The 26421-nt window shown below is 48.0% G+C and overlaps 1 protein-coding gene across 3 annotated transcripts in view; it reads left to right on the forward strand.

The window, feature by feature from the left end:
- LOC121363208 (serine/threonine-protein kinase PAK 3) overlaps positions 1 to 26421 on the forward strand; it is a 178503-nt gene that overhangs the window by 91304 nt on the left and 60778 nt on the right. Inside the window, exon 1 of one of the 3 annotated variants that reach the window (XM_041485343.1) lies at positions 14900 to 15047. The exons of 1 other annotated variant lie outside the window; for it this stretch is intronic. The gene's annotated coding sequence lies outside the window, so the exon portion shown is untranslated. Of the gene's footprint in view, positions 1 to 14899; positions 15048 to 26421 lie in introns of those variants that run through there. One more of the 3 variants, XM_041485344.1, reaches the window with a different exon arrangement.

Genomic DNA, 26421 nt, shown 5'->3' on the forward strand with positions numbered 1-26421 from the left:
ACCTACACCTGCTGCCAACATCATCAAGGAAGAAAGGCAAGATGCAAAGGCTGTATTTTAATTAGGCTACAATCTAATTAACTCATGTGTGAAAACAGGCAGACTGTACACTGTGATTTTCTTGCTCATTCCCACCTCTTTGGGAATTTGTTACCAGTCTTCCTCTCTCTGTGGGAAGAACCTGGAATCCAGGAGTTTTGAGCTCTGTTTGTGGCAGTGCATTGCTTCACTTGTGACTTTGTGCAAGTCTGTTTGGATTTTGCTTCTGGGGCTTTACAAACATAGAGAGACCAACACACTTCTTCCACTTCTCAGCATTGATTGTGAGCCCTAATTAACACTTAGAAAGGAAGGGGCTTTAAACTACAGGGTGCTGCAGATGTATGTTGCTGTGAGAATATAATTAATAAATAATAGCACATATGGTACAGGAGTTCCCACACATGTTCTATTAGTTTATTTTCATTATTTGTTTATTGCACACAGTCCATATCAGCCATATTATATATCTCCTTAATTTTTCATTACTGCTTGAGAAAAACCTGGGTAGGAAATAATAATATTTTCCCTCCTAAAGTACTGATTTAATGGTACTCTGATCCCAGGTGAAGGGAAACTCACAGAGTGTCCTGCTGTTCTTTGGCTGCCAGTTCTCAGATTCCATCTCTCTCATCATGGCCCTGGTCACAAGAGAATGGGACAGTTCTGACCACACAGTCTGACCTGCCATGCAAAATGTATCACAAACTTTTATCCAAAGATTTCTACTTCAAGCTCAATAATTTCTGCTTAGATTAGAGCAGGTCATTTAGACAGACATCCAGTGGGGATGCAGAAGCTGTAAGTCACTCATGGCAGAGCCATTCTTTCTGGCCCTCAGCATACTCTGCAAGATTCCTGGCTTTCTGAGTGTCAAGGTTCTCTTTGCAGCTGCAGTCCTTAGACACTGAGGTTCCAGAGGGCCAGGAAGTCTTTTGAGGAAGAAGCGAGTACACATATGTGTTGGGTGGACATTTTTTGTGTTGATGTCTTGTTATCCAGATAGTGGAAGCATCACTAAGAATCTCTTGAGGTCTCAAATGTTTCCTTAACTCTTGTGCTTAACCCTACTAGGGAAACATGTTCATTTTACTTAAACAATTAGCAAATTTACTTAAACAATTAGCAGGTTATAGAATGGATCTACCTGATTTATTTCCAGCAGCTGATCACACCAGAAAGTGTGGGATATTGGAAAAGGCACAGAATTTTTCCGCTGCTAGGAAGGGGACAGGAGCCAATGGTATCTGTGTGCGCTGGGTCTGGAGAGCTCCACACTCCACTAAGTGGCTTTGGAAAGGTTAATGGAGAAGGTGCCAGCAGATGGCACTCATGAATACACAACATTGTCTCAGGGGCCCCAGTCACTTCTGGCATGTGTAGCAAGAAGTGCAGAATAGGGCAGCATTCACCTGCTGTAGGGCAGGTGGCCAGTGCTGCAGTGAGCAGAGCCTGGGACCGGTTACACCCTGTTTCCATTCAGAGCAGCTCATCTTTCTAGGCCTGGTGGGTACAAGGGCACTGAAGGGATGTAGTGATGCAGCCCTGCTAGTTCACTGATGACTGGTGTCACCATTAAAATTTGGGGTTTTTTTGACTGCAGGATGGCCTACACAGCACCAGGCATGCTGGCATCAGATGGGGTTGGCACATTCTGCCCAGCGCCCCTCTCCTGGGACAGTCAGTCCAACTGCTGTCTGGTGCAAGAAGTGGCCAGAACTGGGGCTTCATGCTGCTGGCATTTGTTCCTGGTGGGGTGAACAGTGACATTCAGCTTTCATTAGAAGACAAAAAGGGCACACCAGGACATCTGAGTGCACATTTTCAACAGTCAGTGAAGGCAATGTATGGGCTGTTTCTGAGCCAGGAGAGCAGTCTGTTCCTGGTCCATGGGACTTGTCAGTCCAGCAAAGATTAGTGAGGCAAAAGCAAAGGCTGTAAAGTTCCTCCTGCCCAGCACTGGTGAGAGAAGGTGATAAGGGATTCCTTGTACAACTAGGAGATAATTGGCAGCAGTAGTATGAAGCAGTGCCAGTCTTTTTGCCATAGCAATTGTCCAGACATTTTGTTCACAGCTGTGATTCACCTTGCTGTGCAGTCTGTTCTGGACCGTGCAGTATTTCAAAAAGAGCACAGCTGCCACACAAAATCACGTGGGATTGCCCAAGACTGTGTGCAGGACTAAGAGTGAAAATCCATTTTGCTGGTGCAGAGCTTGGGGAAGGCAGGTGGTGAAGGGACTGGACTGCCAAGGGGTGAGTCAGCCTCCTCTTCCCTCACTACAGACACCGTAAGTGTAGCTAGGGCTGTACAGTCACTTGTCTCTTCGAAGGAGAAGGAGATGGGTTTCACGTGCCTCAGCCTGAGCTGACAGATCAGATCTCTCATGGGAGGTGGAGACCATGTCTCATGTGATGACAAGCTTGAAGGAGCAGGGCTGGGTCTCTGTGGTGATGTCTGTGTGGAGAAGTGAACAGAGAGATCTTGGCTTAGCTGAAATGCATAATGCTTGTCTTACCTTCCTCTGTGCCTCATACTGCAGCCCAGGCTTGAAGTGTCTCCCTGTGCACAGGGAGAGTGGGAGGAGGCTGTCTGCTGGTAGCCCTGACTGTAGGTGTCAGCTCCAAGGGGACACTGGTCACTGTGACTGGGCTTGGATTGAGCTTCAGTCCAAGTCAACAGAAGCTGAAATATTGGTGATGGGTAAGCCCATCCTGTTCAGCAGTATGTCTCCACTGGTCAGCTCTGGTTCTGTGACCGTGTGTCATTTTGCCCTGTAAAGAGTGAGTGTGCCCTGGAGTTGCCCAGCCCGTGTTACTCCCGGAGCTCTGCCCCAGGGAGCTGCTCTGCTCAGAAATCTCTCCTTACCTGCACAGCCCTCTGGGATGTAACAAAGACAGCGTGTGCCAGAAGGATGGTGTTTCTCTTCCTCTGGTGATGAGGAATTTATCTGGCATTTCCTCCCTTGCCTTGTTGAGACTTTCTGAAGTTCTGGGATTTCCTCCCCTCACCATGGGACAGCAGCTCTTCCCACTGGGGCAAGCACCCCTCTCCTCCTGGAGCAATGGCTCTCCCCTGAGTTGTGCTAGATAATTGGGCTGTTCCCCTGGTGTGGAACCAGTGGCAGTGCAAGGCCACTAACGAGAAGGAGCCAGGGTAGCAACAGGATTAAAAATATGTGTGAGCAAACATCTTGTTTCAACTGCAAGGATGCACTGAAGCGTGAGAGTCTGGGTCCTGCAGAAAGCCAGAGGCAGAGTGGGTTGGCATTCATTCTGCAGCTGCACAATAAAGCCACACTGGTAGCACAGCAAAGGGAGGGCAGGAGCCCAGTCTTACTTTCCCTGGTGTGTAAGCTGGAGTAATGTCATGGAATCACCTGTTACATTTGGCTGCATCCTGTTGGCTGGAGTGCAGTGTGGATACATGGGATCAGGAGAGCAGGTGGGCTACCACCAAATCTAGCACTGGCCTCTGGCTCTGTTCCTCCCTGACAGTGGCCTCCATATGGGATGGGAGCTGTCATTGAAAAGATTGTTTGTGTGGAATCATTACCTGCTCCATACAATACTGGGAGGTGAGTACTGAGAGTGATGCCCCATCCTAGTGGGCTCCATGGGGCACTGGCAGAAGATAAGTGTGACTGTCAGTGGAGGTGTCACAGTGACACAGAGGTGGAGTGGGTGCTCCAGTGGAACATGCTGCTTTTTCTTTCATGAAAAATAAAGATATTTAATTTTAATTTCTGTTTTAAGGGTGGTTGTTCTTGGCTAGGTTGGGTCCCTATAAAACTTCACAAAGTCTTTTCAGATAGTTGAAAGCTGTCAAGGCACCCCAGTCATTTTCCTCTCATTCAGTGAAGGATTTTTTTGGGAGGAAGGTTTGTGATATATCTTTGCATTGAAGAGTTCAGACTGGCAGGGAGACTTAGCAGCTGACTGCAAAGGCACTTCCATGACAAGGAAGGTTGTCTTGGTACCTTGGCTGAAGAGATGAAGGCGTGATGTGAGATCTCTTATAAAAGAAATTAACTTGCTTGTGGAAGGAGATGGTTTTTCTGTTTATATGCTGGGTTTACCAGGGATCATAGATCTCTGAGCTTTGAATTTTATGGGTACCAGAAGAAGGAAATATGTCATGGAACATGGAGGTTAGCAGAACAGTTGGGCAACCATGCAGGTCTGTAGCCTTTGTGATTCATGAGAGCACCCAGACACTATTGTTGGGGCAGGGATTCTCTGAGCCCATGGGAGCTTACTGGATTCCCAGATAGCAGCAGGTCTGGAGTGGAAGGGGAGTCTGACCTGGCACTGAAGAGCAGGACAAGTCCAAAGCTTCAATCAATCTGTCTCCAGTGGCATTGATGGCACCTGTTTATCTTGGTAATCAGACCTTCCAGCCCCATCTCATATATTAGCAATTGCAATAGAAATAATAATTGGATTCAGTCCATTGCATTTGCAATGTCAGCTGAGGATTTCTTCCTGATCCCAGCTCTTGATTAGGTGACATCTTTGAGCACCAGATTAATAAGACTGACTGTATTCCCTAAACACCTGACTTTCACAGTCAGAGGTGAGGGTTGAAATGTACTGTCATGTTTTATACATTTGACTCAAGATGGCTAAAAGGTCATACTTACAATTCTTAAAATATTTTTTCTTATGACGTTTGATTTTGATCCATACTGGATGGAGAATAAAACTTTCACAGATTTTCCATGATTTGTGTTCTTCCCCCCTGTGGATGCATGCTGAAATTGGTGCTTCCTTGAGCTTCTTAAAGAAGCTGGTCACTGAAAGTATTTTGAAAAGATGTCCAACAGGTCTTAACCTTTTCCTGTAGACTGTCATGTGTCCAGGGTCTCAGGAATATATCTTTCCTTAATCTTGGGATTCAGAACTCTTCTACTGTTCAGGTAAGGCTTGTCAAACCTGTGTTGTTTTGTACACTGAAATGCATAATTCAAGAATCATGAGAGGAAAAAAACTACTCTTTTGTCAGAAAACTCATGCTGCACTGCTTTCTGGACTCTATAAAATTGTGATAAAAGGATTATTTCTGGGATAGTGGCCTTCTGTCTTCAGACTAATATTTGGTTCCATCTATGCGATGTCAAAGCAGACTGTAGCTGTCCCAATGACAAGAAGATAAATCTATGGAATTATCTTCTCCTTGGTGTTTGTACCTACACACTGCTTAACCTTCACTTTTGTTTAAGGAGTTCCCTTTGTGACCAAACAAAACCAAGGGTTTGGAGACAGTAGAAATACAGCTTGGCATGAACAAATCTTGCACATTTTACTGGCCGTGTCCTGATGTAAAGTGAGCTGCAAGTGTGTGCAGGGGAGAAGGGGAAGGAAGGTGCTGGAGGGTGCACAGTGAAGAGAAGAAGGGGATATTCTCTAAAGAAGTGCACTGAGATGATGTGTACATGTAAGTTTGCTTTTCGGCACATTCTCCATTTACTACCATGATGTGGTCAGTCTCACTAAGTCAATAGTCCTTCCTCTGGGCCAGCTTTCTGAAATGCTGCTTGAAGTGTCTCACTTAATCAGGTTTCAGAGGAATCTTTCTCTTCAGCTGTTGCAAATTGTTTGTATCACAAAGACAGCCTCAGTCCTGCTGCTGTAGCTGGTATTGGGCACACTAAAGAAGAGAGGGGCACTGCAGCCAGTGCAGTTGGTGCCTGTCTGCTACAGCAGAGAGCCTAGAATTTTTAATCCAATATCAACCACTTTGCCTGGTCAGCAGCTGGAGAGTTTCTTACATTTTAATTTTCCAGGTCACAACCCCAGTAAGCTTGGGAAGGGTATTCTGTAAGTCAAGACAGGCATTCTCTATCATGCTTTTTCTAATTGTAAGGCTTCAGTCATTCAGGCTCGTGTGGAAGTGCACAGACAACCCTTGTCCCTGGTCTTCTAGTGCTGGGAGAGCATTGCCCTGAGCCAGCCTGGTAGCAAACTCTAACTGTCATGGGATATTCTCCAGGCAATGAAGCCTTCCTTTGTGGAAAGGGAACCACATAAAGACTTTTTTTCTTCTTCGGGCCCTGTGGGCTGATGTTATCCTGATGCCTATGGTACCTTTGCAGTGCAGCATGCTGGGAGCCCACATTCCCCAGCCCTCACAAGCCGTCCTGCAGAGCTGAGTGTTTGCACCTTTGTTCATATTCACCCATGACACCCGTGGAGCTGTGAAATCAGTTCATACTGATCTAGGATGAGGTTAATGCTCAGATTCACAACATTTGTTGTGGGAACAGTGGATTTTCAAGGGAGAGCTGAATGAGAAGGAGGAGGCACATGGACATAAGGATCCACTTTCATGTGTGGAAGGAGAAGGAACCACTAGAGATGAAAGCAGCTTCAGATGCCTCATCTTCTTTGAAGGATTAACTCAGACCCTCCCCTGTGATACCATAGCTGAAGGTCTAGGGTCTGTGAAGGGTGCAAACCTTTATGAGTTTGTCTGTGCTACAGGCCAGCCAGAGGTAACTCAGTCTAGGCCTGGAGTCTTTTGACTGGGTTATTATGGGATGATGAATTGAAAATAAAGTAGTGTCTTTCCTCTTTAGCTTGTTGGTTTCTGGATATGAGTCTGTATCTCCACCCTGTTTTGTAGTGCCTTGCTGCTTCCTTCACAGGTTGGCTCCCTTCCTGCTCCCATGGAGCCTGTCTCAGGGCTCATAGGGAAATCATGGACTTCAGTGGCATCAGACTTTTCTGCTTTCACCAGAACACCCTGAAGGCAGCAGAGATGAGGTATGGCAAAGTTTTCCTAGCAGCTGCTCAACACTGCTTCCTTTCCACAGCAAAGAGCACTCTAGTATCTTCAGGCCAGAATCATCCCCACGTGAAATCTTCTGGTGATGGAGTGCAAAAAAGAGCTCTGAACCCCTACCTAAGCCCTTTCTGCTCCTGAAGCATAACTGCATTCAGTGGAAAAGAGCCAGAGAGCAAGATTTTTTAATTGCAAACATGTCTGGCCAACAAACAGGCATTTAAAAAAAGATTTAGCAGTGGTCCCAGTGTAAAAACTGTTAATTCCATTTCATTTTCTAACAGCCTGATTTGCTTGAATCAGTTCATTTTCATACTTTTGCTTTGGATGTTACCCTCATGTGGTTTTGGTCTGGGATGTTGAGATGCTCTGGACAGTCACAGACTAAATACTGGCCTTCATATTCAGCATTTCTAAAACTCTAGAATACCAGGTACCACCAATGGTTTACCCTTTTCAAGTCTGTACATCAAGGTGGGTGCTCAGCAGGTCTCCCACTGACAGAGTTGAGCTCAGCTATCAAGAGCTGAGGGCTGTGCAGGCAGGGCAGCTTCACACTTGCTCCACCTCAGTGCTTCATTAATTGGTCTTAATGATTACATCAAGGTGAATGTAAATTAAAACCCCAGATACAGACACTGCCACAGTATGGTTAAGCCTGAACTGCCACAGTGTGGCAGCCTGTAAAATGTGACATTTCACCTCTTGAGCCTCTCTATTTTGATGTCTCTTGGCAGGCACAAAAATTGGTATCATTCCTGCTCACAAGTAGCTGGGGAGAAAATGGAGCATGACTTGTGTAAAAATCTAGTATATTGGCAAATGCTTTTCATATTAAAACAAAGATAAACAGCCTGGAGAATGTTTTTTCTGTGTCTCACCCACCTCTAGACATTTTGCAAGCTGAAAACAGAGGCACAGTGATGTGTGGCTGTTCCAATGAAGAATCATTGTTGAATGACTATTTTTGGAGAAGATAAATTTGCTGCACTTGCCCATCTTGCTGTGGTGGTTTTACTGTCAGATTGTGCCTTTAAAGTGTACTGCACCACAGTCATGTATAGATGTTCCTACAGGGGAAGGGATCTCTCACCTCTGCTGAGATTCTCTGGTGCAAGGGATTGGGCATGGTCATGTATTGGGAAATGTGGTGTTTGTGCTGGGCTGTGACAGCTTGCCCACACTCCTCTAGGTGAAGAATCTTATTCTCTGGTGCCAGGACAGACTGAACCATTCTGTGCTGTTTGGATAGATAGGGTAGATCTTTGCTTTCTCAATCCTGAGAGCAGACTGAATTCAGCATCTTGAGCAGATAAAATTCTGCAGGCACGTGGGTCATCTTTGCTTGTGTTCAGTCAAATGGGATGTTTCCCATGAAGGAGAGTGGTTGATGTATAAGTGCAAGCCAGACAGGATTGGACTTGACAGGGATTCTCCTGAAAAATCCTGGATCCCACTGGTGTTTCTGCAGGAAGCTGTGATGTGTTCTGTTTACAAGCTGTGTTAAGGTAGGGCTTGATACTTTCAAGCTAGTCCTGCTACTCCTGTTGGAAGGTGATTTAAATTGCAATTCAGAAAACAAAAAGGGGGCTGGGAGTGACACTGGGAATCCATGAGAGGCAAAGCTACTGTACAGCTGCCACTGAGCTGCTCTTTGCCTCAGTTTCCCCTCTGCCAAAACTGGAGGAGCAATGCTGTGGTAAGAATCCCTAAAGACAGCTCAGGCAGGACTGCAGAGCACAGGTATGAGCAGTATCAGCTCCTGTTGTTTCCCTCTGGCAAAACCCTCTTCCAGGTTGGGGATCTCTTTGCAGACATTCCTGTTCTTTCTGAGAGAGGCAGGATTTGTGAACCTGATGCCTACTATTAATCTGAGAGTGCTTCTGTTATGTGTAATCAACTGTGTCTTTGTCTTAGCTTTGAATTTTATATCACACACCTCCCCAAGAGTAGGAGAGCACTACATTCAGTTTTACTAGCTCCTGGAGGTGGATTATATCCCACTTGATTGTTTACAACAGTTGTGAAGGTTCAACACAATTTTAATGAGGTATAGCAGTAGTATATTAAGAAATGTATCTATTAAATGCAGTCTCTGGTAGCTGATTGGTATTTAATTGACATGTGTTAATAGTTTTATTAGAGCTCAGTTAAATCCACAGTTGAAGCACTAATTCTGAATAGGGAAATCATGGTTTGAGGTAAAAATATGTACTAAAAGTACAGCAGCTTTTAATAGAAAAACTTTATTACTAAATAAAGTATTAAGTGTATTAATAAAGTCTTATACTGACTTTAGCAAGTATTTACACTTAGTAGATATTTTTAAAACAGATTAAAATTACATAAAAGACACATTCTGTCAATTATTGCTGGAAGATTCATAAGGACTCAGCTATGGAGGCAATTTCTGTCTCCTTTAGGAAAGATTCAGACTTTATAATTTTACAGGAAATTTTTTTTAAGGTGTGTTATTTAACATGAAGATGGGCATTCTTCTCCAGGAACTTGGTCCTGAGGATCAGTAGTTTAGCAGCTGAGCTTCTCCAAGGTATGGTGTTACTGCCACCCACGAAGGTTTCACACTGCAGCACCTCAATCCACTGTTATTGCAGCCACAGGAGGTACCTTGCAGGTCTGAGTACAGGGTGAATGAAATCCCTGTTTCACAAGGACATGGTGAAGGACAAAGTTTCCTGGGCTGAGAAGATCCAAGGGGAAGACAGTGTTTGGTGCCTTGCATGATCCCACAGGTTGTTTTTAGGGGTCAGGACACCAGAGTCATGCTTGAATTCTCTTTGAATGAGCTGCATTGCTGGAAGTCTGTGCTCTGCCCTGAGCAAGACTGCAGGACAGGAGTGGGAAGTATTCTAACCACTCACAGAAGCTACCTGCAAAAGGGGTAAACTAAGGCACAGAGTGTTTCAGTGCCTTACCCTCCAAGAGGCAGCACGTGAGAGCTGCAGCGCCGTGGGGAGGCCTCTGTGCCTGCCTCACTGTGTCACTTGTCCCAGGCTGTTACTGTCCTGATCCCACGTGAGCCCTGGGCACTTGCACTGCTCAGGGCTCACTGCTCAGGGCTCACTTCCACTTTGACTCGAATCATTCCCAGGCAGCACCTGTGTGTCCTCCCTGCTCGTCTTTGCCTGGATCTCAGCGTTGCCCAGCTGAGCAGTTGGGACCCTTGGCTGCTGGCAGGCTGCCTGCCTGTTCCCATCGCTACGTGCCGGTAGGTGGTTCCTGTCTAATGAAGCTCCTTTCCAAGGGAGGCTGTTGACATGCTCCAGCATCGCCAGATGGTCCCCTTACCTCTTCTTCTCTCACACTCCCTTGGAAGCATTAATGATCCCTAAACCTCTCTGATGGAGGGACTCCTTTTTGTGACAACCTCATTACGTGGTTATCAGAAGCTGCCACTATCCAGGTTGTCAGGACAACCAGCTTGATTCAGAGCTGCTGGGAAAGGTCTGAACCTCAGGCAAATAACCATCCCCAGCTCCCAGCAGATGCTCACCCACAGCCAATGGCCGGGGCGCTGGGAAGCCATGACATCATGGGCCAAGCAGGCCTCCAAATTTAATTGTCAGCTTTCAGCGTCCCTCCGTGTCCCCTCCCCCCAGTGCTCTCCACATCAGCCCCTGGCACAGTTAATCAAGTGCTGCTGTTGTGCCATTTCAGACCCCCCTGGAGCTGCCTGGTCTCTGCAGGGCTGGCAGAGGGGCTCCCACAGTCCCCCATGTAATGCAGCCTCGGGGAGGAGTGGGACCGCAGGGCCAAGTGCTGGTGCCTCAGCAGCCTGGCATGGGGGAAAACTGCAGGGGACTGGAATACCCACAGCTCTTAGGGGACAGAATATGTTGCTTCTTATTGGGATTTTTTTGATGGGGATGGATTGATGGGTCAGAGTTAATTTTATCTGTAAGATGAGCTGTGTGGCAGCTACCACTGCGTGTGGGAGGTTATTGGGATCCTTAACAGGATAACCTCTTCTCATGAAAACCTACTGACACCCCATCAGCAGTCACACTTACTGCTCAGACTGTCATGTTTGCCAGCAAGGTGTGATAAATGTGGCAGGACCATTTCTGGTGTGGATGAAGGCTGTGTCCACCTTCCTGCCCTGCTGAAGCAGGCCCTCTGTGCCCTTGTGCCTTCACTAGGGCAGGTCTGAGCCACCTCTGGAACCATGTATTCCATTAAGGTTACATCCTACATCGCACTGAACAAGGCTTCCTGCAGATGTGTATCTGCAGAGCTTTCCTGAATTCCTGCCCTGCTTGAGTGCATTCCCTGTGAAAGCAGGATCAGGCAGCTCTTTGAAAGGATTTCTCTTTTTGCTCAAGACTTTCTTAACTCACTGGCCATCCCAGCTAAGTGTACCTTTGATTTCTGAAAATCTGGTGCTTGGTGTCCTTTGCTGAGACATTCAGCTTTGCATGCTCCTCTGGCACAGGTAAGGCTGCTGGTCAGGCAGTGCAAGTCTGCAGCCCTGCAGTCAGTTTGGGAGGTTCTATCTGATTATATTTAACAGGTGAGGTTACCTGGCACTGGGCTTTTGAAGCCCTCAGGCATGTTCTGTTGCTCAGAGCTAAAATTTCTTTTTCTTGCTTTGCTAGGTGTTGGCTACCTGGCCCTGAATTTCTGTAGGGTTGCATCTTCAGGAAGGAGTTGCCCTTGGGCCACTCCTGGCTGGGAACACCCCAAGAAGGGGCTGGGAAGCTTGTGCACAGCCCGTCACAGAGACACTCCAGCACAGATGGTGGTGATACAGCCAATCCTGCCTATTTGAGTACCCAAGAAAGGAGCTGTTGGGGTTAGTGATGCACATGGTCCGGCCAGGTCCTTCCTCCTGCTTCGTTTTTTCTCAGACACCTAAAGCATTGGGCATTGGGGCTCAAATTAGGGCAGCTTCCGAAGTTATTTTTGCAGGATGAGATTCTTGTTCAGAGACCAGATGGCTCCTGAAATAACAGGGTTTGGGCAGGCCCTGCAGGTCTTGGAGGCTGGACCTCGTGGGTGGGCATGTGGACTCAAAGCATTTCCAACTCGCTGGGATGTGCATGTGACAGTCACTCAGAACTGATGTGAGCAGGGACTGACCTGCTTTCCTATGCCCTGTGAGGACAAAGCCATCACCATGTCATGTCTGGGCCAGGTCAGGCCCAGCCACACTCTGCAAGTCTGGCACAGCCCAGACCATCCCAGGTGGACCCATGGAACAAGTCCAGCTTGCACTGCTGAACCCAGCACCCTGGGACTGTGTAGGTGCCTTCACCATGCAATCACTCATTTTTTCTTTTCTCCCCTCTCCCAGCAATGTGCTTGAGCAATGTGCCCATTGTCAGCACATGCAGCTGCTTATAGTGTGCAGCAGAGCCCTCCAGTTCCAAGAGGGTCAGCCTCATTACAGCTGGCAAGAGGAGCAAGGGAGCTCTGTGGTTTGGGGAATTTTCCCTTTGTGGCCTTTGCTTTTGCTGCCACTCTTTGTCTCCTTTGCCAGGCAGGCAAGGGACAGGCATGCAAAGTCAGCTTTCCATCAGGTATGGGACAGCTGGCTTCCATATAACAGCTCAAAGACAGCTGGAGAACCCTGGAAGGCTGAAATGCACAGATTCAAGGGCTTTGTGGTCTCCAAAGGCCAACCTGAAAGGCACAGAGATTTAAAAACCCTCTGTAATTTTCAGGCAAAACTCCACTGTGCACAGTCAACGCTTGCAAAGTTTCTTTGGCTCCCAGGAGAGTTGTAGCTTTGGACAGGGCTGAGCGTAAGAGATCTGATCTGCTTTTTTACTGCGTGCAGTCACAGAGTCAAGTTTCTGTTCTTTCACAGGGGAAAGGAAACTGAAACTCTTCCTTCATCTGTTGTTGCCCAGCCTTTGGCAAAGGGCAGCCTGACCTGGGCTTGGTGCTTCATAGAGCCTGCAGTTTTCTTATGGTACTCCTAAGAGCAGTTCTGCTAAAAGTTTATGCAAAAACTAGATTTTAGTTGGACTTTTTAAAATGAATGGAAATTATTCACTCACAGATTCAGTCCTAACAACTGTAATTGCCTGATTTCATGCTCTATCTGCAGCTTTTCCTTGAGCTGCATCCCTCTTTTGGAAGCCTGTGAGCAGGACTTGCACTTCCCATGGCTAGTGGTACTCCAGGGTGTGGGGCTGGTAAATGACCTACCAGTCTTTCCAAAGCCATCAGGAATGATTTTTACTCCAAAGGTGGCTGGGTACTGCTGGTCCCCCATCTGCTCAGTCCTTTCCAGCTCTGGGCTATTGTAAACAACAGTTTGCAGCAGCCAGTGTGGTTTGCAGGGCTGGGTGAGCCTGCAGGGACCCTGACAGCTCCTCCAGCTGCGTTCCCTTCCTCGCTGCAGTCACAGGACATTCCTCCAGAAGCTTTACGTGGACTTTGACAGGAGAAGAGCCAAAGGCCAAAACCTGCACTCTCTGCTAATTAACCCCCTTTGGCTCAACATTTTGTGTGTCCTCTGCAGGAGTTACCCCATTGCTTGTCCCAGCCCTCCTGGATGCATGCAGTGCTGTCACTGGACACTGACACTGTCACATGGACACCAAATGCAGCAGAAAATGGAAGGCCTCTTCTTCCATTGTTGAGGGACAGCAGATTTTCACAATTCCTGCTTACCTTAGAAGATCCTGAAAGTCATCTATCCACAGGAGTAATTCTGTGTGGGAGTGGAAAGAACACTGACAATTTGCTCTATGGCTTGACTGTAATCACTGCAGAACCAGCCAGCTAAGTGACAGATTTGACTCATAGTGGGGAAGAAAACCTTGGTGAGACTTCGGCTTACAGCAGGAGGGGATGGTAGTGATTCAGTCAGGGCTGCTTGTCACGTCAGTGTGGACTGGGTGACTCAATGAGCTCTTGCTTCTGGAGAACCGGTCCTTTGAACGAGCTGTAAGGCAGCAGCCTGATCACTCGTGGTCAGAGAAGATCACATGTCATGTGGTGGGGCTGGGACAGTTTATTATCTCCTCTTGGATACACGTGGCCTGCCTTACCTTTGGCAATAGCAGCCAGCAGAAGGTAAGTGATCATTGCCTGCTCGTGGCTGTTCCATAATATGTTATTACACATACTCTGTGCATCTCCATCAGGAAAAAATTCCCAACAAAACAAATGAAAAAATGGTCAAAGGTGTGCTCACTTTGGTATGTAAAGCACAGCCCTTTCCATTGGTGGCACTTGGAGCTGGTGGAGTTTCCTGCCAGCCCTGGGACCAGGCACAGCCCCAAGATCAGGGCATGGCTGGTGCTCCCAGCCCCAGCACTGCTCCATGCCCAGGGCCCTGCAGGCTCTGCCACAGATGTTGTAAAATTGGTCATGTTTATCGGCACTTCTTTTTTTCCCCCTGGAAATATTATAAATGTGAGATCATCCTCATCAAAGCTGGGTCTATTTATACTTTTGATACCTTTCATGGAGGAGCTGAACTCGTGGATTCAGAAGGAGCAGGAGAAGGACCACACATTGCCTAGGGAAGCGTAATTCTAAAAGAATGAAGGAGAATGGAAAAGACAGACCGTGAATAAGATTTTTTCTTCTGGTGCGTCGGGAGATGTTTGCATCTTGCAAGGAAGTGCCCTCTTTGTCGCAGGAGTGGCCGGAGCTGGTTGCTTCAGCCTCACTCCCGCTGGCCTTCTCCCACGTTTGGATGCGGACGGGAGAAGCCCGCAGGCTGTCACACGCAGACGTCATCCGGGGGAGCCCCGAATTTCACAGTGCATTTCCTATTCCCAGCGGACGAAGACCAGGGAGCGTGATGATGCCTTTCAGGACCGTTTGCCCGGCCGGCCGGCGCGGGTCCCGCCTCCCGGGTTTCCGCACCCCTCTGAGGGGGCACCCGAGCAAGGGGCTGGGAGGGCGAGCACCCCCCCGCGCCGCGCTTTCCCTGCGCGCTGCCTTGAAACACGAGATTTGCCCCCAGCCCCAGCCCCGGCCCGTGTGTCGTCACCGGCCGCCCGTCGCGCCCATTGGTTGCGCTAGCGCCGCTGCGGCGGCCCCGCGACGCGCGGGGCGGGCGGGCGCGCGCGCGGCGATTGGCGGCGCGGGGGGACGGGCCGCGCCCGGGGGGCGCTCGGCGGCGGGGGACGGGCGGGGCGGCGATGAGCGACGGCGGCTCCAGGTAACCCCGGCCGGGCGGCAATGAGCACCGCGGCTCCGGGTAATCCCGGCCGTGCAGCAATGAGAGACCGCAGTTCCAGGTAACCTCGGCCGGGGCGGTTCCAGATAACCCCGGCCGGGCCCTGCGGCCGCCGGCGAAGCGCGGTGCCCGTGGCCGCGTCTGCGGCGCCCCGTCTGCTCCCGACGATGGGAGGATGACGCCGCGGGCAGAGCCGGGGTGCGCCGGTGCCGGGGTTGTCTCTGCGTCTCCGGGGTGCCGCTGCCGTCAGTGACACGTGTGTTGCCGGGCAGTCGGCGGTGGCCGGAGCCCGGTGTCCTGCGGGAAGGATTCCCAGAGCCGCAGAGCCGCAGCTGAAGTTGTGTCAGCGCCGGCACCGGCCATTAGCGCGGCCGCGGTGCGTGTGTTCCCCATCTCCCAACAATGCCGCCTCTGGGCTGCGCTTCTGCAGAGGAGTGAGAAATTCTGGGCTATAAATAACCCCGCCTTTTCTTTTTTTTTTTTTTTTTTTTTTTTTTTTTTTTTTTTTTTTTTTTTTAATACTCGTTATTGGCAACGCGTATCCGATTGACCTTGGCACCTGCCAAGATTTTTCCCGAAATCCCTTCAGGGAAGGGTGGTCTCTTTCTGTGCGTGCATGGTGGTGCCTGATGCCACACTGGAGCTGGTCCCTGTGCTGGGTTGTCCCTTTGTCCCAGACTTGTACACCAGCCAGCCGAGGAAGTGCTCCAGCGTGATGTCTGGCCGCTCCAGGCTTCCCTCCTCCGGCGGGGGGGTGCACTCGGCACGAGTGGCCCCTTTTGCTGGTCACTGAGGCAGTTTTCACATCCAGTTTTCACCGATGCCAGAAAACGAGCATTTTAAATACAGCGAGGTGTTTAACGTGGAAAGCTGAGGGAATTCAGGCAGGAGAAGCCATGGCTTCAAAGCGAGCAACATCTGAAAGAGATGGTGGGCCCAGGCTGGGAAGAGCGGGGTTGTTTGGGGCCCTGCAGCCCGAGGGGTGTTGAGGGGCTGGATTTTGCCTCTCCCCGGGCCCTTCCGTTTGTGGGGTGGGCACAGCGTGTGCCGGGAGTGAACAGCCTGAGTGTCTGTGTGGAGGGTTTGGCAAACCCCCTTAAGGGCTCCGTGCCGCTGATGCCCCACCTGCCCGCCTCCGACCCGGGCAGGGCTGCCCGAGAGGGGACGCTGCTTTCTCTTGTCTTTCTGGGCACGGTCGGGGATGCCTGCACAGGGAGCCTGGAGGCCGGAGATCAGCATGGGCTTTGCTGAGCGACTCTCGGGCTGACATGGACCGCCTCGGAGCGAGGCTGTCGGGAGGGCCGGAGCCAGGCTGCTGCCTGCCTGCCCGAGCGGGAGAGGGAAGAGCACGCTGCGGCCGGAGGGGTGATGAGCCCGGCTTCCCTGGCTCCTCTCCTGTGAATCCGCCTTCTGTGTGGCTGTCAGGCGGGGAGGAGGGGCTCGGGCGCAGCTCCGGGAGGAGGACGCTGTGCCGGGGGAAGTGGAAGTGTGGCACATGGCTGCAGAGGAGCCTCGGCCTTCCAGTCACAGGTTACCCAATGATGTGAGCAGAATGCGGAGTAAATTAGGGGTCGGGGAATGGGTTGCAGGCCTGGGACGTGGACTGGTGCGTTGTTCAAGGCCCAGGAGTGAAGGTTGCCATGGCAGGTTATGTGCACAGAGGGGAAGGATTGCCCTGAGCCGGGTGTTCTGCAGTGAGCATAGGCTGGTGAGGGAGGGTGATGCTTGTGGCTGTATGGAGCTGCATGGGTTGGAGCTACATTCCTTGAGCGTGCAACTGGGCAGAGGAGCTGGTGGCAGGCTGGTGCAGGGGGCTGGGGGCTGGCTGGCTTCATAGGTGGGGAGCTGCAAGCAGCTGCCTCTGGGCTGCAGAGGAGGTTGTACTCTGAACCAAGATGTGCGTCGATGGCATTTCTTCACTGAGTGACTCTGGACAACTAGAAGTAAGTCTCAGGAGCTCCTGTTACAGGATTAAGTTTCAGGCCTCATGGGCCACCACTTGTAGCAGCAACAGTTTGAGAGACAGCTGTGGCAGCAGTGCTGCAGGAGGCAATACCCAGGGTGATCTGCTTTGGTTGTCACAGGCCCTGATCTTGGGCCTCATTCACCTCAAGGCTCTAACACAAGTGTGCTGCCTTTTTGTAGGGACTGATGGGGGCTTTGTGCCCTCTAAACTATCTCTCTATCAGCGAGACTGTGTAGGAGGGTTTCCCCAGAAGTTTGAGAGCATTTTACTGCTGACTGCAGGGAAGAGAACTTTACCTTTCCAGGTAGACTGTTGACAGGGCAATTCCTCTGTAAGGAGCTGACCAAAACTCAGAAAACGTGTGGAAGTTGGAGTCCAGATTGTCTTGTGTGTCTTGAGCTGACTCACAAAGACTAGAAAAACAAAATTGGGCGCAAGAGGTTGTCTTCCTCCAACCCCCTGCATTTCTTTGCAAGTTTTGCACATACAATTACAGGGATAGATCAGACACATTGAACTCTACAATGTATTTTTGGCCATAGCAAATCTGACTCTTGTGTTAGCTATTTTCTGGCCTGGCAGCATTTGCTCCTAGAGGAGAGCTGGTTTGTGGGATAGTCCCATTTTCAGTTCCTGTTCCCTTTGCCTGAAGCTTTCTTCTCTTTTTCTTTTAATACTTTAATTGTGACTGTGGATCCAAGCGTCCCTGGAGCTGCCTGTGTTCTGGGATCAAAACCAGCTGGGAATCTGAAGGTCTTTCAGATCTGCCTGCAGCTCCTCCTTCATTTTAGCCATGCCTGCACAGAACCGGTCGCAGGGGAGATGTTGCCAGATTTGGCTTCCGCTGCCTCTCTGGTTGAACTCCCTGTGACTTTGGGACATTAACAGTGGTGTCACTTTGTGCTTCTCTGGTTTGAGTACTGATTTCTGTTCTTGCTGTGCTGCACACTAGGCAGGCAGAAGCCCACTGTGATCTTCCTCTTTCATTACCATCCTTAGCTCAAAGGTGCCTGAAGCTTTTCTCTGACAACTTAATGAGGAGGGCAGCGGTAGAAAGGAGAGAGAAGAACATGAATTAACTTTCACCTGCAGAAATAAACTTTTTCATTCACTACTGCTATTTTGTGTTTAGCTAGCGTTTTCTTCCTGTAGCTCTACTTTGCTTTTTACGTTTCAGACACAAATAGTTGAGCTTGTGGATCTTCCCTTATGTTGGCTTTGATTTTCCTGTTACTTGAAGAATGGCATTAGGCTGAGTGGTAATTAGTAGGTTTCACTGGGCCAGGGTCAACACAGGTAGAGACACTGATATGAATGTCTTCTCTCAGACCTGCTGTCGCTGGTTGTCTCCTGCTCCTAGCAGTAATTTTATAATGGAAAAATATTATAAAAGTATGTGGTTTGCTAGTGGATAGTCTCAGTGCTTGGGGTTCTGGAGATTGTTTCCAGGCGAACATCAGCAGCTGTGGCTTGTATGCAGTGAACAGCAAGTGTGTCACTGTGCTTTGCTGGAGATCGCCGAAGGACTTCTCATTTTGCATGTTCAGTTGCACTGCTCCAACTTAGCTCTGACAAGCTAAGTTGGCTTGCTAGGTTTTAAGTTGGCTTCCTAGGTTTTCTGGGACAGGGAATTGGGCTGCAAGGTGGCACTCACCGCCTCGGGTGGTGTGGGATGTGGCAGGTTGGGTGCACCTTGCTGTGGGCAAGCACCATGGCAGCCGCCCTGGCAGTGCTGCTGATAGGCATCCAGGAGGCTGTGATGTTGTTGATGCAGTTTCATGTCCCCCTTTTCTGGAGCTCTTGATCCCAGGAAGCCCTGGGCAGGGGACAGACAGGCCTACAAGCACTACAGGTCGTTGGCTTCTGGGTTGGGAGGATCTTTGTGTCAGCATATGGCACCAGCCCTACCTGCAAGTCTGGCTCTTGGAGCACTGGGCTAGGTTCACCTCCAGGTACTCTGATGTCCTGTCTTGTATCATTCTTCCAGAGGCAGACTTGGAAATCATGTCCCTCTTAAAGAGGGGCATGTCCTGCTCAGTTAGGAAACCTCTGCTACGAATGTTGCTTTGTTTTGCTCTAAAGACTTACTGTTAGGGCTGTATGCATTGAGTGTTCACGGGTAAAATAGTGTTGTTATATATTCAGTGTGCTCATTTCCCAACATTAGTTTTATTGTCAGTTGCTTATCTAGTAGTGTACCGACAGATGTGACTGAGTCTGGAGTGAGGCAGAGCAAAGCACATCTCTGCCCTGGAGTCTGTGCTTCCAGTTCCACAATTGGAATAGTATTCAGTGCCTCCACGTGCTGGGTGTGGGGCTTGGTGTGGGCTCTCATACAGCACTGTAAGGGTCAAAGCTGGGGAATGGCAAGGTAAGGTTAGATACACATCCTTTGCTCTTCTCTGGTCATATGTACTGTGTATTGCCATCAGAAGCAAATTAAGGCAGTTTGGATCAAAAACATACTCAGAGAATCTTTGGGTAATTTCATGTTTGTTTACTGACCCAGTGGCAAAAGTGTGCTTTCTCAGGGAATGGAAACAAAGATTTGGATGTGACCCTTTGACTTCTGAGTGTGACACCTGGCATGTAGACCACTGAGCTCTGTGCTGTGGGCCAGCTTGCTGCTCATGGCATGTGCTTCACTTTGCCACAACTCAGGGTACTGCAATGTCATTTTTGTCCAGCCATAGATCCCCATAAACTGAAACAAACTGCCATTTCAACATTGCAGTATGGCACAGGCTCCAGAGCCAAACCATTCTCATTTCCTTTCTAATCCTCAAGTGTTGAAAATGCTCTGGCACCTTAGCAGGCTCAGTGTTGCTCTGCGGGGAGTATGCACAGTTCAGTGCATGTGACGAGGGCAGTACTAAAATGTTTTCTTGCTGTATCACCTGGGTGGACTCATTTCTCCAGACAGTATTGTTGAAGGGGCAGCAGCTGTACCCCCACCCCCCCAGCCTCTGTCCATTTGCTGGCATCAAAAAAATCAGTTTCCCTATTTAGAAAGGGCACTGGAAAGTACTTCTGTGTGTCTCTTGAGGGGAGTGAAAGGCCTAATGTTTTCCATTTTCTGTCTACTACTTCTCTATTCCCTATTGTGAAGGAGAAAATCCTCCAGATCAGAAATTTTCTAGGTGCTTCCCTGCAGAGAGTCTTGATTCAACCTGCAGTGCCCAGATGCCAGCTCATATTTATCAGGTGCATCCAGCCACTCCCCAGATGAACCACAGAGCTGCTGGTGCATAGTAAACCTGAGAGGGAAAAACTGAAGGCACACAATTAAAATCCTGGACATTTACTAAAGCTGTTTTTAATGTCTCCTGCCCTCACAGGCAGAAGATTGTAGACTTGGATTTGGGTTGCTCTTGGTGTGTCACCAGAAAAGCTGTCATATGTGTGTTTGCAGAAATGGAGGCTTGGGAAATGCTTTTAATTGTGATTCCACTCTGCATAACACAGATTGTCAGGCTTTAGCTCAGGTTTGTTTGTATCAGGGACAGACATTGATGCTACAGCTCCTATTGGTGCATGAATATTTTAACAACTGAAACGATGCCTGCTCCAGAAAAGAGCTGCTTACATCCACGTTTGATCTCTTTAGCAAGCCTATGCAGCTCAGGGTGATGTTTCCTACAGATGTGGGGTGCTATGACTCTTCTCTCTTCATTCCAGAGAATTCAAGCCGGGGAGAAGTGAGATTTCTGGCAAAAGACTAAAACAGACAGAATTTGCTCCCTGATTTGTTTATTTTTGAGGAAGGTGCCTTGCACTTTGTAGGATGCATGGACCAGAAAGACGTGGGGTAATATTTGGAAGTATCTAGAGTGACGGTCTGGGGGGATAGTCTTCTCCTTTAACTTCTGCCCCATGGCCTGTGCCACACCTTCTCTCCATACTCTTCTTCTCTCTCCACTTCTTGCAGTAGGGGAACGCAGAATCCCCCTCTTCAGGGGCACTAATGAATAATGGTTAGCATTTCAGAAGGAATAAGCTGAGAGTGGAGTCTTATTCTTTTCTGCAGTATATTGATGGTTCACACACAGAGATTGTGTCCTGGACCGTTCTTGAAATCTGTTGTGGTACTGAAATGCTGGAACTCCTGCTGCCTTTGTGTGTTTCTGAAGTAAATTGTCCACAAAGCATCTCTAATTAGGGGGCACTTCTATGCCATAGCTTGTAATGCGAACAGAGCTTTTGAGCAAGCTCTCAGGACATGCCCTGTCTTCTCCCATGGTCTGTGGAGCACTCTGGACACTCAAGGTGAATGCCAATCTTCTTCACGTAGTAAGGAGAAGCACTAAGAATCTGGTTACAAGGCACTTTTCCAGTTCTAAATCCTTGGTTTGGTAAGCTCTCTTTTGTCTCCCTTAGTGAACATAGCAGCATGTGGATGAAGTTCCCAGGCCCACACATGACACAGGAGGTCTGTTACCTGATTCTTGAGTAGTTTTTGAGCTGTGTTTCATTGCTGATCTCAGCAGAATGGCAGAGCCTGCCCTCGTGGGTATACCTGAACACATGTGACCCTGTTTGAGGATTGCATCTATCCTGACTGTAATTGCTTCTGTACTGGAACAGGAATTACACATAGCTATCTATGTACCCACAAGCAGTCTGGTAAACATAATCCCAAAATCAACCCATAATAGGATTGGCTTTTGGGCAAGGAGAGGAAAAAGTTGTGCTCTTGCATAATCCAACAGCCTCTAAAGCACAAGTTCTCATCAGACTGATGGCTTTTGTTGGTGGGGTCATTAGGCAGAAGACACCTTGCACTGGTCTGCCCTGCAGTGCTGGCGAGGAGTTGCGTTGTGATCCATGGAGCTGTCTGTGTCTGACTCCTGATCCCCCTTGCCATGGAAGAGGCAGCTCAGGCTCCCTTCTGGGCTCACTGGAATTTTGAATGTTGGTCCCAGAAGGCAGTGAGCAGTAGGTGCATGCGTCTAGCATTATTCTGCACTCTGAGGATCTCTAAGCATATTTTCTGTGAAAACTGTTTAAAGATCTACAATAAATGCCTAAAAGTCAGGCCTGGAAAAAAAGCAGAGATGTGTTAAGGCAGGGTCTGACTGCTCCAGGGGGGCTGGGTGCCAGGTTGACTCATGTCAAAAACACTGGAAACAAATGGATGAAGTCAGATGCCCAAGGTCATCAGTAGGGTGCTGTCAGAGCAATGCAAGATAGCAGTCAGAAGTAAAATTGATTGAAGTTTTGTGTCCTGAACTCACTGTGGGGAATAGTGGTGTTGGTGTGGCAAGGGACCTTGAAAACCTAGGCTAGTAGGTGCCTAAATGGGTCCATGGCAAGTAATAAGAACAATTTCTATCCAGCAGTGCCAGGGAGAGAAGAGCCCTGGCACCCCTAAGGCCACAAGGCTCATTTGAGACACACAAAGTGAAGGAGGAGCATGTTGGATGGGGAATTGCTACTTGTGATATGTTAGGTGTTAAATGCATCTGACACAGGAAACTTGTGAAAAAGTCTGGATTCAGGATGTGCTTGTGCTTAGCAGAAATGTTCTGTTCTGTGACTGCTCTGAGCAGAAAGACAAGGCCCCCCAGCCCCTGCTCAGCTGCTGCAGGCTGGTGCCAAGCCAAGTGTTGTCAGGTAGCCATTGCACTCAACACAGGTGGCCTCGGAATGCTGTGAGATTTGGAGCAGAAGATGTAGGGATCCCTGGATACTGGGGGTTTAAAGGTGCTTTAGATCCTTTGCATTGCCTTTTGCTTGTAAGTGTTTGGGAGAGGTGTCGTTGTATGCTATATATCATATGCAAATGGATTTTGATTTGTGTGTTTTGTCTGAATTTAGAAAAGGAGTGATTGGAAGAAAGAATCCTCCAGGAAATGCTGCTTTTGCAAGCGCAGGCCTCTTGACTGTGATTTGTGGGGGAGGAAGGAGTGGGAATGAGGGGGAGGTTCACTGAGGTTTTCTTCTTTTCTTGTTGCGTTTTGGGAAAACTCCAGCCTAGGCCCACATACAGTCGGATGAATCAGCTCCCTTTTGCCATAAGTAATTGGCAGCTCTAGCTGCAATGCAGTTTTGATGTGTGCCTAATACACTTTTCCTTAGTTAATTGAGAAGAAACACTGCAGTGGATGTATGATGTTGAGTTGGCCTTTGTATGGAGTCTTTGAGCTAGTAGGGAGATACTGTAGGCTGCTCCTTGAGAGGTTGGAATTTGATGCAAATGATATTCCATACTCTAGTCTGAAGGCTGTCATTGCTGTTCATCTGCTATAGAAAATACATTTCCTGTCTCATACACGTGTAGAGAGCACTGCAAGTTGGCACATGGCACTGTTACTCAGTGCAGGGTTTCCTTGGAAGAGTCTGATTTTATAACTTCAACAGAATATTCATGCTCTTAGATGAGTGGCTGTTCCTGTGCTGACAAATAAAGCATTTTGGCCTTCTCATATTCCTGTAACAAAATGAAAATCACTTGTTTTCTAAAGCATCTGGTGCCAATTCAGACTCAGAGCTTTCTGTGTCTGCTGTAGGATTTCCACTGGGCTCGGAAAACTTACCAGACAAGCTCAGCATTCACCACTGGAAGAATCTAGAGTAACTGGAGGGCTTTCTTGTCCTGGAAACAGGACATGGAGCAGTTGCCCTTGGCAGGCTAAGACTTGCCAAATGCCTTGTATTTCCTGTTGGAAGCCTATTTTTATGTGGAGGACTATATTACTTTCACAACTGTAGTATCTGTTGGTAAATATTGTCTTTAATAACATGCACTTCACTTTAGCAGAATATCAGCAGTGCAGTGAAATAAGTGTGCTGTACTGGGGCAGTAGCATCAGTGTTCTTTTACTGTTTTCAGTGGTAAATACTGAAATACTTATTATTTTCAAAGCATTTGAAAATTCATTAGAAATAAGTCCCTTTGAGGAACCTGTGGTCACAAATGTGATTATCTCAGCCTTGGAGTTTTAGTCATGGCAAAACTTGGAGTTTTAGTCATTACAGCATTTTTAAATGTTATCTAAAAAGAGAGAATAATGGCATTGAATTATTCTTTCACGGAATTGCTTTATATGCAGGCAGCATATGGCCTTCCTTCCTCCAGTTGTTCTGAGGTGGAAGACAACAGGTACAAATGTAAAGTCTTCATAAGGGGCAACTGAAACAGTTGGCACTGTAGCATTTTGCACCTGAAATAAAACAGAAATGGCTCTTTTTGCCATGTGCCTTTGGAGGGTACAGAAAGAACTCTTGGATGTTTGAAGACACAACCTGGTAGAAAGCAGCGTACTCCTTCCCATGCACACTTAGCAGAGGAACACTCCTACTTGTTTGATTCAATGTGTTACATGTGTCTGCAGAGGGGTTATCCCGAGGCCAGTTGGGCTGTGCTCTTTCTCTCTCCAGTTCACTGGAAAAGTGTTTTATGTTTTCTTAAGCATAACTTTAAATGGACATTATTGTACCCCATTTTGAAAATGAACTGGTATTTTTACAGCTCAGGCTGATATATAACTAACCTTTTTCTTTCCTGAACAAGGTCATTACATCATGATGCAGTAATCCTGTCTGTGGGATAAACCATCCTCTCTCTTGTGTCTCTGTCTGCTGCTTTTATCTATGTTTGTGTGCACGGTGGGGAGGAGGCATGAGGGGAGAGAAAAAGTTTTGATTCTGGCCAGTTAAACTGTGTTTAGGGAGAATAATATGTGGGTTGTGAGATGCAAAGGGCTGTTGTCTCAGAGGTACTGCTTTGATACTTTATCCACAAAGAGAAGCTCCACAGTCTCAAGTCAGAAGAGCCTGGGGATGAAATTACACCTTTGTCAGGCTATGACAGGTTAAACTTTATGGAGATGCAGGTAGCAAATTATCCACAGACTGAATTGTAAAGGAGGGCTTTAAAATGGGCTTTAAAAACCTGCTGGGGAGATTAAGTGGATAAAAATATTTAGTTCTTGTGCCCCTCTTTCTGTCGTAGTGCTCAAAGTGATCTGTGAAGGAAGGAGGGACGATGTTGTTATCTTGGTCTCAGCCCAGAGGAACCTGAGGGATGGAGTAATGGCACTATGGGTGGAACAGAGAAGAACGAGCCCGTAACAGGACCCAACCATCTTGCTGCCTGTCTCATTCCCTGGCCATTAGACTAAGCTACCTCCCTGCTTGTTGCAGTTTCTAATTTGTCTTGGATGTGTCTGTGTACTTTTTCCCAAGTCAGTTTACACCACAATATGTCATTTATGGCTAGCCTGGGGTGTGCCCAGTGAGGTATGGTTCATAACTATTTTTGATTCACTTACAAAGGGATTAGGTGACGTGGTTGCCTGGACAGCAGGGGCTGTACTTGGTGACCCAGTGGGTCTCTCCCAGTCCTGTGTAACCTGAGGTGATGCCATCTAAGCTGCAGCAAGATGCCAGTGATGTAATTTCAGACTGTCTGGCCTGAGCACCAGTGGAGGCAGGGAGGCTGCACATGTGTGAGACAGGCTGAAGCAGAAGATAGGGTTTGATTCAAAATGAAACCAGGTAACTGAGCAAAGCAGAGCAGGTGCATTAGTTGTTGACTCCATCGTTCAGCTGCTCTGAGGGGAAATAGCCCATGCTTATTTTACTGAACAGCTCTGAGTCTGTTGCAGATTAGGACAAATAACTAAGTTGAGTCATCAAGTTGTAGTGTCTCAACAAACTACTTAAAAAGATGTCAGGTCCTCTCTCTAGGTAGATGCTCAAGTTGCAGAACTATTAGAGAAACATATCTAAGATCACATGAAGACTTCCCTGTTAGCATCATGCCATGTTCATGGCAGTGATAGAGCTTGTGTCTTCCAGGCTGGAGGTGATAGACACCCGGAGCTGTCAGCAGGACAGGACCATGATGGACCCCTTGCAGGTTGTGCTGGCCTGGGCGCAGTGCTGCAATCACATGCTTTTGCAGCTCTCAGAGCAGCAGCGTGCATCAACTTGCTTGGAGTGCAGGCAGAGAGCTCAGATCAGGCTGTGCCCATCTGTGGAGACTTAGCTATGGCTGAGCAGTCCCTGCTCCAGTCAAAAGGGACACCAGTAATAACCACTATATCCTCAAGATGATACTTCTATGCTTTGTACATGTCCTTAATTTATTAAATTAATGCAAAACTCCCCAAATGCAAGAGTCTCCTTATGGAGATTACATGGCTGACAGTATTTGCATCCATGTTTTATCTGTACTGACTGTTGATGCAGGTAGGCTCTGTGAATTTTGGTCCAATGTCAGTGTTTAATGGAGAAGGGAGGATTTCTAAATTCGATTAATTGATTGTCTTTTTTTATGATTTTCTGTTACTAGAAAAATTCTAGCAAATAAGTGTGTACTCATTTATTTGGATTATTGGTTTGCGTCTGTTGTGTTCAGTGCAGGGTCTCAGTGTAGTGCAGATGAGAATGTTTGGACTCAAATTGCAAGGTAATGACCATGTTTGAGAAAAACCGTGTCCAAAGCAGCACTTTCCATTGACTG

This window comes from Pyrgilauda ruficollis, unplaced genomic scaffold (assembly GCF_017590135.1).
Source record: "Pyrgilauda ruficollis isolate IOZ18807 unplaced genomic scaffold, ASM1759013v1 scaffold7, whole genome shotgun sequence".
NCBI lineage: Eukaryota > Metazoa > Chordata > Aves > Passeriformes > Passeridae > Pyrgilauda > Pyrgilauda ruficollis.